The sequence below is a fragment of the Schistocerca nitens genome, chromosome 2 (genome assembly GCF_023898315.1).
Source record: "Schistocerca nitens isolate TAMUIC-IGC-003100 chromosome 2, iqSchNite1.1, whole genome shotgun sequence".
Taxonomy (NCBI): domain Eukaryota; kingdom Metazoa; phylum Arthropoda; class Insecta; order Orthoptera; family Acrididae; genus Schistocerca; species Schistocerca nitens.
The window spans coordinates 160,059,453-160,075,179 of NC_064615.1; positions in this window are offsets into that span (position 1 = coordinate 160,059,453).

The following is a 15,727-nucleotide window of genomic DNA, read 5'->3' on the forward strand; positions in this document are numbered from 1 at the left end:
CGGAAGACGGCCTAACGGTGTGCGGGACCGTAGCCCAGCTTCATGGAGACGGTTGCGAATGGTCCTCGCCGATACCCCAGGAGCAACAGTGTCCCTAATTTGCTGGGAAGTGGCGGTGCGGTCCCCTACGGCACTGCGTAGGATCCTACGGTCTTGGAGTGCATCCGTGCGTCGCTGCGGTCCGGTCCCAGGTCGACGGGCACGTGCACCTTCCGCCGACCACTGGCGACAACATCGATGTACTGTGGAGACCTCACGCCCCACGTGTTGAGCAATTCGGCGGTACGTCCACCCGGCCTCCCGCATGCCCACTATACGCCCTCGCTCAAAGTCCGTCAACTGCACATACGGTTCACGTCCACGCTGTCGCGGCATGCTACCAGTGTTAAAGACTGCGATGGAGCTCCGTATGCCACGGCAAACTGGCTGACACTGACAGCGGCGGTGCACAAATGCTGCGCAGCTAGCGCCATTCGACGGCCAACACCGCGGTTCCTGGTGTGTCCGCTGTGCCGTGCGTGTGATCATTGCTTGTACAGCCCTCTCGCAGTGTCCGGAGCAAGTATGGTGGGTCTGACACACCGGTGTCAATGTGTTCTTTTTTCCATTTCCAGGAGTGTATTTAATTACGAAACCACGAACCATGAACCAAGCGTAAACTCTGCACAAAAATAATAATTAAATGAATTTGTTAATATTGTAACCTCAGAACAAAATTGGCTCCCATTTATAATCTGTGTGCAGAAATGCATTCACATTTAATGTAACCACAAAATTCTATTCCTAAACACCGAAATAATAATAAAAAAATCAATAACCTGTGAAATTTTATGAGGACAGCAGCGCTGCCCTTCGGCCCTGTATTCTGAATAAAAAAAAGGAAAAATTCTTACATTAATAAAAACTGCAAATATATCTGCTCTTATGTAGAAATTTTTCGACACAGCTTCGTGCAATGCTGGCGTATATATATATATATATATATATATATATATATATATATATATATATATATATATATATATATATATATATTCTTGGAGGGAATGATCATGCATTGGAAATATTCTTTAAATTAAAATGAATGCTTTTCTTTAAAAAAGTTACTTTATATTATAAAAATTATTATTGGGGCATTTTTTTTGAAAGAAATTAAATGACAAATAATATACATTACTAGATATGCGCAAGGCTGCTTCTTTACTTTCTACAACAATACTCATCCTCCAGAGTCCTAACCAGAGTCCCGAGTAGAGCAGACAGCCGACACGCGCCGACTTCCGCCGACTCACACAGATTACTCAAGACTACTGCTTACTAGCACGGACAGAAAACTAAAGCCGACTGACTACTAAAGCCGACTGACGCCGACTCGCGACAAGCAACAACTTACTACCTACTACTCTCTGGTCAGAGACTCTGCCATGCCTCGCTCATCGCTGGCAACTCATACGTCTTACATAACCCTCCACTGAGGGGGCAAAAATTTGGCAGCGATGGTGAGTCAATTGGACTTGCCATGAGCAACAATTTTTTTTAATTAACTAACTTTACAATCACATGTGTGTGTGTGTGTGTGTGCAGAACATGAAATAAAATATAGTGCACATGCACTGAGTACGGAACATATCAAGCAAAGACAAAATGTATACACAATGAGTACAAATCATATTAACAAATGACAAAAGTGCACACACACTGTAGTACTGAACATATCAGGAAATCACAAATGTATAGGCAATGAGTACAAATCATATTGAGAAATGACAAAAGTGCACACGCACTGTAGTTCAGAACATATCAGCAAATCACAAAATGTATACGGAATGAGTAGAAATTATATTAACAAACGACATAAAGTGCACACGCACTGTATATACTTTTTTTTACTATTTTACAAGAACTAGGATAGGAAAGGGAAGGATTGCATCATGGTTGTAGCACTTTAGGTTGCACGCAGCTGCACTGAAAGTCCATATCTTCCTACAGAAGCACAACACCAAGTGAGACAATCTGAAGTTCTTTTCCTTGAAGTATTAATCAGTGTAGCCAAGACACTGAAATGTCGTAATAATATTCCATGTTATCATTTTGGTAGTACATTAGGTACACCAAACAGTGGGACCATAATAACATCTCCATCACTCGAGGTGGTGGACAGCATGTCGTGTCAACACCACGTTCTTGTAAAGTACACCAACGTAGAATTAGTGCAAAAACCAAATATAGTGTTCCATGATCATGAGGATAGACAGGACAAACGGATATTGCAGTAATTTCTGGTAATTAGGTCAGAAGGTGAAGGACATTAAGTCACATAGTAGTCTTCATTGAGAATTACACTAGTCTAACAACTGATTTGAGTAATTGGTGGCACTCATCGCCCAGTTACTGAACATTTCTGTACCATATATGAAGTATTACAGAATAATGTTCATAAATTATCTGTTTACAGAGAACATTGGCACTCATTGGCCAGTTACAAACCATTAGAAGTCATCATTCAAAACAGGAGCTAATGAATGGCATAGTATTAACATAATTCACTTAGTTATGGTAATCATTGGCACTCATTGTCCAGTTACAAAACATATAGCAAGTATTGAATAGTACAAAACATTTTTCATCATTCGTGTGACATACGACATGTTTAAAATAATTATTGGCATTCATTGGCCAGTTACAAGGTATTCATATAGTTTTACATAACATTATTCAGTATTATTCAGAAGTTACCATTCAAAATGAGAGTCAATTTTTGGCATAGCATTTATAGAGTATAACAAAATATTATTTACAGAAATTATGGGCATAGTATTTATGCATTATTACAAAGCATCATTCAGTATTACTCAGAACTGATCACTCCAGTGACATAGGACAGATTGAAAATGTAACATACTGTAACTATTATTCCAGGTCTGTGACTAGAAAACATCATTCAGTATTACTCAGAATTCATCATTCAAATGAGATATTACTCAGAACTGATCATTCCAGTGACATAGAACATATTCAAAATGTAACATACTGTATTATTCAAGGTCTGTGACTAGAAAACATTATTCTGTATTACGCAGACTCTCTCTTTTTTTATGCTAGCAATGCATTGCGTTGAGATCGATTATTAATTACTGGGGCATAACAATATTTGCTTTTGAGTTATTGCTGCAAATGAAGATGTGTAACGTCATTCGTCATGAGTCAGCTGCAGCAAGGCTATGAAACAAGTAGAGTATATGTGATCACATTCATAAATGACACAGGTTTAATGAACAACTGCTTATAGCACATTAATTTCATGAATAATTTCTCCTGCAAAAAATACAAAATGGATTATTAAACTGAAAGAAGAAACGCATATTAAGCTGAAAAGTAGTGAACTTCGAATTAACGGGTAGTGAAATGTATATATATATATATATGTTCTCTAGCTGTCCTTTCCAAAATCTTCAGTCATCATACCATGCGACATAAGACATAGTGTCAAAACGAACTGCCACAAATACTTAAATAACTACATAGCATAAATACATAAACTTCAACATTATCCTCATCTGCAAAGAAAAACTTCATTATCCATATCATCATAACTCCATTATTATCATCACCTGTAAAGAAAAACTTCATTATCCATAGTAGCATATTCATCATCATTATTCATCACCATTGATTATCATCTGCAAAAACCTCACTTCATTATTCATTATACAACTATTCTTTATTTGTAGCATATTTCATCACTAAAACTAAGATGTGTAGTTCTGTCTGACATCCTGCATCAATCGCCTCGTATTCTGAAAGAAAAAATTAGTTAAGACTGCTATTCTACGATGTGTATAGTATATTCTTGTTAATTCTGATCCATTTACTCTTCGTGACGAGATATTGCATCTTCTTTCGTTCATTCCGAAGGTGAAATTCCCATTTCTGTTTAATTTATTTCTTTCACACGTTATTTCTTTCTGAAAATGATGAACAAAGATTAATGTGTTGCATTTAAATAATATACCCACTAAATAAAAACTGGTTTATAGTAACATAATTGAGCATACAGCATAGCATGACAGAAAACGTAATACGTCAAAAACATAGTGTGCAGGTGCAAAAAAAAAATTTACACAGAGTATCACAATGTAGCAGCAAAAAAAAAATGTAAAATAGTCACGATGTTGAGATATCATAAGGCAAAAATGTCAAAGTCAACTGGTGTTTGTTATATCTTAAATATTTCATAGTACATACAAACAAAACAGGAAAAACATACACGGAAAATGGAAAATATGCACGGTCTGACATATAACGACAAGAAATGTGACATTCTTTGTGTTCAGCTTGTATGTTGTGTAGTTAATAGAGGCGAGAATTGTAGACTTTAATGGAGAGAGAATTTAATAAAATTAATATGTCACTAGATAGAATTGCATAATTATTCATAAGATACGTAAGTTTATCTGGAAAAATATGCACGGTCTGAGGTGTAACGACAAGAAGAGCGACCTGCTAACCTTACCTTGCCGCGCACTTGTCAAGAGGAAATACGATAATCATCAGTAAGTAGTCACATAAATATAATTGCATAAGTGGTCATAAAATGTGTAAGTTCATCTGGAAAAATATGCACGGTCTGATGTGTAATGACAAGAAGAGCGACCTGCTAACCTTACCTTGCCGGGCACTTGCCAAGAAGAAATACGATAATCATCAGTAAGTGTTCATGTGAATATAATTGCATAAGTGGCCATAAAAAATTAGGAAATGGCATTACAGTGTGATAAATCATAAAGTATGTTCATTCAATAAAGGGTTTGATGTTGGAGACGTGGTGGTTCCCTTTGGTTTTTCTGGTTCTCAAAGTTTCGACGTGTACTACATTGGGGTGAGGAATGCTGCGAATTCGATATGGACCTGCGTATAGAAGCTCAAATTTACTGCATCTACTCTTTCCTCTGTTGGATAAATAGTGTGTACGTACTAATATCTTCTGTCCAATGTGAAAGTCACGCCGTATACAAACCTGTTTTTGCTGTCTTCTCCGGCGCTCTGCGGCACGTTTGTTGTTGTTCAGCGCAATGTCAATTATTTCATGGTGTCGTAGTCGACGAGATGTAGGAAAGGTTACTAATTCTTAAACTTTGTTAAGTGGTTCAACATTTTTCAGTCTAACAGACGGAGATAGCATAGTAGATTCGTTTGGTATGGAATTAATTACATCCTGGAATGAGAGTATGTATGTGTCCCAATCAATATGTTTTTATGGCAGTATATTCTACACAGTTTACCAATTTCTTTCATTAATCGTTCACAAGGATTCGAAGAAGCATGGTACCTGGATATATAGATCGGAGAAATGTTTCTAGCTCGTAACATACGTGGCATATAGCAGATCGAAACTGTGATCCATTGTCGGAAATTACTTTCAACACATGCCCTACATGAAATAGAAAATGTTTTACAAATGCTTTCGAAACAGTTTTAGCAGTAGCTTTGCGTAACGGAGTGAAGGTAACAAATATTGAAGTGAGTTCAACAGCGACAAAGATGTAGCAAAGACCTCTATTAGTTCTGGGAATCGGACCAAAAATGTCTACAGCGGCCATATGCCTCAATTTAATCGGTACAATAGGATGTAACGTAGGAACATGTGAAGTCGTGTCTGATTTAGCTTTCTGGCAGATTTTACATGACGCTAAAACTCGTCGTATACGTTTCTCCATGTTGGAAAACTAACAGTTCTGTCTCGGTGTAAGAAAACATTTTCTGGCTCCGTAATGTGCGTAACTTAAATGAGTATACCAGATTAATTTGTTAACAAGTTCGTCAGGAATGCATAATAACCAACTGTTGCTGTCAGGATGAGAGCGGCGAAACAGAATATTATTGCATACAGTGTAATGGTTTCTAATGGTAACATTATTCCTATCTTGCCAAAGGTGTTTAATTTCTTTCCACACGTTGTCTTTACTCTGCTCTTGGGCTATGTCTTGTAATGACGACGAAATGAAATTTTCAAATGCAACTTGTTGAATGTGCATGACGCTGAAATTTGCTTTGCAGAAGTTGGTTGCGATGTCTTGCTGATTGTTGCTGAGAGAACGGGATAGTGCGTCTGCTACAATATTTTGTGTGCCGGTAATGTGAACAATTGTAAAATTAAATACCTGCAAATAAAGTTTCCATCTACTTAAAGTGTCGTGTGTAAATTTAGCCGAAAGTAAAAAATGTATCGCTCTATGATCTGTGTAAACGGTAGTGTGTCTTCCATAAAGAAAATGCCGAAATCTCGTAAATCCCCATACAACACATAATGTCTCAAGTTCTGTAACAGAATAATTGCGTTCAGCAGGTGACAGAATGCGACTCGCAAAGGCTATGTTTTTTAATTACTGTACAACCATCTTCTTCAATTTCCTGAAAAATATGTATGCCTAAAGCGGTGTTAGAACTGTCGGTGGCAATGGAAAAATTTCTAGTAAGATCTGGGTGCGATAAAAGTGGTGCATTCAACAAAGAATGTTTCAAATAACATTTTCGTGAACAAGATTCTGTGTATCTGAAGTATTGCTTACGTTGCTGGAAGATGCAAACTGTACTGTATGTAGTCAAATTCTATCTGACGTGCTATTATTCTCAGGAGGATGCTGCGGCATTTTAACTATTTGTACTGTTCTGTTATTTCTTCCTGACGTATTACGTTCGGGATGATACCTACTGTCTGGTTCATTCATGATAATATGTTGTTGTGGATGATTCTGCTGCTGATAAGACCGACTGTTATTAAATGTACGCTGATAATTGTGTTCATTACTTTTACGTCTGTCATGATAGTCATTTCTATACGGTGCATTGCGATTGGAATTGAAATAGTGTGTTTTCTGTACGTACTGATTTCCTTGTTGCTGTGCGTTACTATTTGTTGCAGCTGATGCTATACGTGCACGTGGCGAAACATTAAAGCTTGGTTGACCTTGTACATTACATTGTTGGTTAGGTATGCTAACCAGTTGGTTTTGCTGCTGTTGCGGAGAAGAACCTCTATTTTTACCAAAATGTGGTTCCTGTTGCTGATAATTTTGACGATACTGATAATTAAAATTTTGTCTGTTATTAAAATTACGCTGGTAGTTGTCAATTCAGGAGTGTCTAATGAAAAATTGTCACTTTCGGTAAAACTTGTCTTATCGGGTTTTCTTTACTCATTCTTAATCCTAGATAGAGCGATAGTTGAAGAGCTGTTTTAATAGATATAAAGGATAGTAGAAGAGAAGGCAGCAGTGCAGAAAACTAAAGATGAAATAGCACTACTACGGCTCAGGGCCCTGTGCACGCTACGGCACATATTCATTAAAGCATAATGAATCCCCTGAGGTAAATTACGCGCTGTTAATAAATTTTAGTTCTGTGTTACAGGCAATGCCGGGAAAAATTCAAAAACAAATTGCTGTATCCAAGCCAATGCTAGTTTCTGCATTACAGGTAATGGCGGTGAAAGTACAAAAATAAATCGACGTATCCAGTACAAAGCTAGTACCTGTGCTCTGTCATTTTTAAATACCTTAGATTTTCTTACGGATAAAAATTGCTTATAATCAACGTTATCGTCTCTGAATGTATGAACAGGTTCAGGATTGCATGAGAATCTGTTTGTCTGTGTCACTTCGGATTCTAAGTCGCGTGATCTCTGTAAATTACCTAGTTACACTGGCTGTGTGAGTGTGACAAATGTTCGGAATGTGGTGTATACTGTGACGTGTTAGTGACTGAAACATTTTTCATTTCTGTCACTTTAATACGTTCGTCAATTTGGCTGTTCTGTTGTTCACATTTCTTATCGACTTCCGTATCTACAGTGTGTGAAAGTTCTGGTGACTTTAAATTAAACTCGTCGCGTATCTGTGTTGCGTTTTCTGAACATTGTTCAGTGACTGCGTTAATTTCATCTCTATGTGATTCTGATGTGCCTGCATGTCTATTACCTAATTCTTGTGCAACAGATCTAATTTCTTCACTACTGTTACTAGCACAGGCCTTAATTTCGTCACGTAATTGTTCTTTAGTATCATGACGTTGCACGGAAACGTCTGTAATCTGTACACTAAGTTGTTCGTTCTATTCATTAAGGTTGTCGTGTTTTTCGTTCGACTGTTTGAAACTTTCACTAAATTGTTGCACGATTCATTAAGTTCTTTGAAATGGCTATCTATCATTTCATTCCGCTGTTTGAGACTTTCCCTAAGTTGTTTCAAATTTTCACTCTGTTGTAGCAATAGTGCCATAATTTGATCCAACCCAATATTACCTACTCTATTCTCTGTGCTGTTTGATGGCATACCTGCAATTGTCACGTTTTGTGTATCCATTTCGTCATTCTGTAATTCACAAAAAGGTTTGCCAATCGGATGTGCACTGTTAGTCACTACCTCGGAATCAAATAAATCTGACGTATTCTGATTACACTGTTCATTTTCGTTAGAAAAATTTGTCTGTTCAGTACGTAAATTTTGCAAACCGCGTCATCCATTGTCGTTAAATTAACAGAGGACACAATCGAATTTGTTTGTTCATCACTAGGATCAAAGTCAATATTAGTGGTCGGTACGCACTGATTGTTTGTAAATGGAGGATTGTCATCATTACACTGAGTGTCGCAAATATTATCGGTCAAATTATTCGAGTCGGCTATTTCATTCATTACACATCGCGATGTACTGTTAACAGTTTTTCGCGGCATGTTTACACAAATCAGAATTAAGCACAAATGAAACAAGGACAATGAAAAATGCAACAAACAATTACAACAAAGAGCAAGAAATTGCCGATGATCTGTGAAAGAAAGAGTAACAAATTAGTAAATGCGTTGCGCCAGATGCAAACTACGTTTAAGTAAATAAGAGCAGATATATGACTACTTCTCAGAAGATTCACAAAGAAATACGATCCTGGCCGGATGTCGCCAAGTGTAACCTCAACACAAAATATTTAATTTCATTTAAGAATATGAACCATACGTAAACTCCCCACAAAAATATTTAATTACGAAACCACGAACCATGAACCAAGCGTAAACTCCGCACAAAAATAATTATTAAATGAATTTGTTAATATTGTAACCTCAGAACAAAATTGGCTCCCATTTATAATCTGTGTGCAGAAATGCATTCACATTTAATGTAACCACAAAATTCTATTCCTAAACACCGAAATAATAATAAAAAAATCAATAACCTGTGAAATTTTATGAGGACAGCAGCGCTGCCCTTCGGCCCTGTATTCTGAATAAAAAAAAGGAAAAATTCTTACATTAATAAAAACTGCAAATATATCTGCTCTTATGTAGAACTTTTTCGACACAGCTTCGTGCAATGCTGGCGTATATTTTTTTTTTTTTTTTATTCTTGGAGGGAATGATCATGCATTGGAAATATTCTTTAAATTAAAATGAATGCTTTTCTTTAAAAAAGTTACTTTATATTATAAAAATTATTATTGGGGCATTTTTTTGAAAGAAATTAAATGACAAATAATATACATTACTAGATATGCGCAAGGCTGCTTCTTTACCTTCTACAACAATACTCATCCTCCAGAGTCCTGACCAGAGTCCCGAGCAGAGCAGACAGCCGACACGCGCCGACTTCCACCGACTCACACACACTACTCAAGACTACTGCTTACTAGCACGGACAGAAGACTAAAGCCGACTGACTACTAAAGCCGACTGACGCCGACTCGCGACAAGCAACAACTAACTACCTACTACTCTCTGGTCAGAGACTCTGCCATGCCTCGCCCATCGCCGGCAACGCATACGTCTTACAGTGTGTTTTATTCTGCCTATGACAACGTGATTTCTATGCATATACACGAGTACACTGCTTACTTTGCCTTGGTTATTCGCTATTTTACAGGGTACTTTATAACACCCCGCCCTTTGTAGTATATTTGTTCACAAAGCATGCTTCGTCAGTATGAGCACACTGATGATTGCATTTATCTTTTAATATCTGCAGTTTCTCCGCCACAGTGTGTCCTTTTGCAGTATTCTTTAATTTTAAGGGGCCAACTTAATACGTCATGTATTGGGCCTCTTATACACTGATAATATTTCCTTGAAGACTTTTTGCTTTGACACCTATGTTCGTTACAATTGTGATAGTATAAAGAGTTTCCTATGTTTAAATGAGCTCTTTATAAGCCATAAGACGATAATGGCACACTTCTTTTATACCCCTTCCCATCTCTCCCTTCCAATTTTTTAGTTAATATGTTAATTCCAGCAATGAATATGTACTTCTGAAATCACACACGCTGCTCATTGCTGCTACGTGCATACAGGAGGCGCATGAGCACCACTTACCAGAGGCGCACTTACTCTTCAGTCAGTCGGCGCACGTCGCTACCTCTGTACGTGACATCTACATCTACATCTACATCTACATGATTGCTCTGCAATTCACATTTAAGTGCTTAGCAGAAGGTTCATCGAACCACAATCATACTATCTCTCTACCATTACACTCCCGAACAGCGCGCGGGAAAAACGAACACCTAAACCTTTCTGTTCGAGCTCTGATTTCTCTTATTTTATTTTGATGATCATTCCTAACTATGTAGGTTGTGCTCAACAAAATATTTTCGCATTCGGAAGAGAAAGTTGGTGACTGAAATTTCGTAAATAGATCTCGCCGCGACGAAAAACGTCTTCGCTTTAACGACTTCCATCGCGTATCATATCTGCCACACTCTCTCCCCTATTACGTGATAATACAAAACGAGCTGCCCTTTTTTTCACCCATTCGATTTCCTCCGTCCATCCCACCTGGTAAGGATCCCACACCGCGCAGCAATATTCTAACAGAGGACGAACGAGTGTAGTGCAAGCTGTCTCTTTAGTGGACTTGTTGCATCTTCTAAGTGTCCTGCCAATGACACGCAACCTTTGGCTCGCCTTCCCCACAATATTACCTATGTGGTCTTTCCAACTGAAGTTGTTCGTAATTTTAACACCCAGGTACTTAGTTGAATTGACAGCCTTGAGAATTGTACTATTTATCGATTAATGGAATTCCAACGATTTCTTTTGGAACTCATGTGGATCACCTCACACTTTTCGTTATTTAGCGTCAACTGCCACCTGCCACACCATACAGCAATCTTTTCTAAATCGCTTTGCAACTGATACTGGTCTTCGGATGACGTTACTAGAAGGTAAATTACAGCATCATCTGCGAACAACCTAAGAGAACTGCTCAGATTGTCACCCAGGTCACTTATATAGATCAGGAACAGCAGAGGTCCCAGGATGCTTCCCTGGGGAACACCTGATATCACTTCAGTTTTACTCGATGATTTGCCGTCTATTACTACGAACTGCGACCTCCCTGACAGGAAATCACGAATCCAGTCGCACATCTGAGACGATACCCCACAGGCCCGCAGCTTGATTAGACGTCGCTTGTGAGGAACGGTGTCAAAAGCTTTCCGGAAATCTAGAAATACGGAATCAACTTGAGATCCCCCGTCGATAGCGGCCATTACTTCGTGTGAATAAAGAGATAGACATGTTTTCTGAAACCATGCTGATTACGTATCAATAGATCGTTCCCTTCGAGGTGATTCATAATGTTTGAATACAGTATATGCTCCAAAACCCTACTGCAAACCGACGTCGGTAATATAGGTCTGTAGTTAGATGGATTACTCCTACTACCCTTCTTAAACGCTGGTGCGACCTGCGCAATTTTCCAATCTGTAGGTACAGATCTATCGGTGAGCGAGCGGTTGTATATGATTGCTAAGTAGGGAGGTATTGTACCAGCGTAATCTGAAAGGAACCTAATCGGTATACAATCTGGACCTGAAGACTTGCCCGTATCAAGCGATTTGAGTTGCTTCGCAACCCCTAAGGTATCTACTTCTAAGAAACTCATGCTAGCAGCTGTTCGTGTTTCAAATTCTGGAATATTCCATTCGTCTTCCCTGGTGAAGGAACTTCGGAAAACTGCGTTCAATAACTCCGCTTTAGCAGCACAGTCGTCGGTAACAGTACCATCGGCACTGCGCATCGAAGGTATTGACTTGTCGCTTGTGTACTTTACATACGACCAGAATTTCTTCGGATTTTCTACCAAATTTCGAGACAATGTTTCGTTGTGGAACCTATTAAAGGCATCTCGCATTGAAGTCCGAGCCAAATTTCGCGCGTCTATAAATTTTAGCCAATCTTCGGGATTTCGCGTTCTTCTGAACTTCGCTTGCTTTTTCCATTGCCTCTGCAACAGTGTTCGGACCTGTTTTGTGTACCATGGTGGATCAGTTCCTTCTCTTACCAATTTCTGAGGTATGAATCTCTCAATTGCTGTTGCTACTGTATCTTTAAATTTGAGCCACATCTCGTGTACATTTGCATAATCAGTTCGGAAGGAATGGAGATTGTCTCTTAGGAAGGCTTCTAATGACACTTTATCCGCTTTTTTAAATAAAGTTATTTTGCGTTTGTTTCTGGTGGATTTGGAAGATACGGTATTGAGCCTCGCTACAGCGACCTTCTGATCACTAATCCCTGTATCAGACATGATGCTCTATATTAGCTCTGGATTGTTTGTGGCTAAGAGATCAAGTGTGTTTTCGCTACCATTTACAATTCGCTTGGGTTTTATATTTTGTATTTTATATTTTATATCTACGTGCAATATGTATACTAATCTGTCAAGTGGTACCCTTCACCTTTTTGGATCCATTATCAAGTGTGTGATATTTTAAAAAGTTTTAAGTCAAAGCTCTGCAGTAGAAAATTACTAATTTTAAATCACGTATTTTAATTGGTGATCATGTGAATGAGACGTACATGTACTAGGGAGAGTCGATGGATCCCATACTGGGTATAATTATGTGATTCTACGTGAGTATGCTTCACAAAAATTATTTGTAGTCATTTCCTGTAATTTTGTTTATTCTAACAACAGCATACCCGTTCTACACACAGTGTCTTAATATTTGTTAATAGCTGCTTGCATTATATCTTCTGAAGAAGACAGTTTAAAACTGTTGAAACCATTGTCAAGGTTTAATAACCGTGTATTTTGTGACTGGTTGGCTGTTATTTCCAAGCCAGTTTTGGTAAGAGTGAGTCCATTTTATATATTTTATTTATTTATATATTATATGTTTTAAAAATATGCATACGTTAAAGAATTATGTACCTGGAACAAGTCTGGGTTGGAATTCAACGTTGAGTCAAAATTTCAAATCAACCTGATAAGAACTTTCTGAGATTAAGGATTTTGAACGAACGAAAATTTACATGCTTATAAAGTTTCCCTTTTTATTATATATATATATATATATATATATATATATATATATATATATATATATATATATATATATATACCAGATGGCGATCCAGTAGGTACACAAAAGCACTTGAGTATCCGAAAGGAACCTTGTGTCAAAATTTCAACCCAATTCGTGACGAACTATCGGAGATTTGAGGTTTTGAAGAAACGATCATTATGTTTGTACTTATATGGAAAATGTACTCCGAAATATTTTGACTGAATGCTCTGAAATTTTGACGCAACTTTCCATTGTTATACGCACGTTTTTATGTACCTGTTTTTTAAACGTATATAATGCCAAAATTTCCATAAATTTAGTGATAGGGAAACGTTGTTATAAAAAAATTTCAAAAAGTTACATGTACGTCATATATTAAAAATTAGGTACCTGAAAACGTTGTGTCAAAATTTCAAAGCAATCGGTGAAGGACATTATGTACAAATGGACATTTAAATTTTTATTTGTTGATGTTATAAAGTTTTTGGCTGCTATAGGGGCTTTCAAGGTGACGCAAGTACATATCAAGTGTTGCGTTTGCGCAGATTGAGTTGGCAACACTGGCACTAGTACGCTTTGAGATTTTGTAACAGGCACTCAAGGTGCTTTATTTATCATTGTTTCAAAGACCGTACATGTTCATCTAGCTTCATTTTATAATGTCGAACATTTGCTCAAGGTCCTTTCGAATATGATTTAAGTGTCTTACCATTGTACTACCTCACTCAGTATGAGTGAATGCTATTGAGAAACGCTACAGATAAACCCATTTTCATTGCACTGTCTGTAAACAGATGCCATAGTTTTGTTCTAACAGGACGGAAAGTAGAAGAAGGTAAAAAAAGGAACGGCAAGAGCAGAATTCGGACAAATAAAATAACCAGTTCAGAGAAAATTGCCATGAAACCATCATGCCGCCCGTCAACGGCAAGCTTAAGATTTATAAGATGTTGTTGTTGCTGTTGTGGTCATCAGTCCGGGTTTGATGCAGCTCTCCATGCTATTCTATCCTGTGTAGGTCTCTTCATCTCAGACTAACTACTGCAATCTACATCCTTCTGAGTTTGCTTACTGTGTTCATCTCTTGCTCTCCCTCTACGATTTTAACTCCCCACGCTTCTCTGCAGTACTAAACTGATGATCGCTTGATCTCTTAGAATGTGTCCTGTGAACCGACCTTCTTCTAGTTAGTCTGTGCCACAAATTCCTTTTCTCCTCAGTTCTAATCAGTTACGTGATCTACCCATCCAATCTTCAGCATTATTCTGTATCAAGTTAGAAGACAAAGAAGTTTAAAAGAAATAATCAGTGTCCTTAGGTAGTGTGCAAAGATGCCAAATGGAGCACGAACATATGTCAAGAGGCATTTTCGTCGAAGAAGCATATTATGTTCGTACTCTGCTTGACGTCTTTGCACACTACCTAAGGAGACATGTAACCGTCTGATGATGATCTTCAAGTCTGAAATTGGTAACCATTACAATATTTTAAAAAATATTTTTGCGATCAAGTCTGATTATTTTTCTTAGATTTCAGTATAGGTCGCTGTGTTTCCACCAAAGTTATCAAAAGTCCATAAGATAAAGAAGTATTAGAAATTCAACTTGGGCAGAAGGGCTTGCCTTCCAATCCCTTTTCAGCATGTATACATTAAAGTAGCTTCGTTGCGTAAGGTACACACGAAGTTCTGCTGGCTACTGGAGTAAACCTAGCCACCGCTAACTTGGCTCATCCCGGTAATACGCAACGGCCGCAGCCATTTTCCATTAATCGCCAGGCTACGCGCCGTCCATTATGAAGCAGTAACTGTTACAGCGCTCTGAGGAATGGACCCAATCAATATTCGGCACAGGACGGCCATTGAGTCCGCAGGTCGCCGCTGCCACGGGAGAGAAATGTCGTGAGCTGCGGCGCACGTTTCACTGTGCGTGGAGGCAATGGGTGTGACCTTATACCCCGTTGAAATTCGTTTGCAAGCGGCTGTGTAGTAATGTTTTAAGTCGCCTTTGTGTGGCTTTGTACTTCTGTAAATAGGGGGACCTCGTTACAGGTGACGTAATGGTAGGAGTTCACCTACGCTTCGTAAACGAACCTCTTATGGATTTCAAGTTAAGGCAGTAGTGTCTGCTAGAGATGTTAGAAGATCTTCGATCAAAATATCGATTTTTGAAGTTTACACAGAGACGCCTCATTTTCGATACGGAAGTCTTTCGAACATCGTAACATCGACAAAAGACAAGAAAATATGTCTTCGATGCAGGCAGAAACACTATGCTCTTTACCATCGTTTAAACGAACTTTTCCTGAACATTTGCCGTAAAGACATCAGTTCAAAACAATATTACAACTTGTCAAACGTGGGCGTGGTCATTGGTAGGAGAGGGGGCCT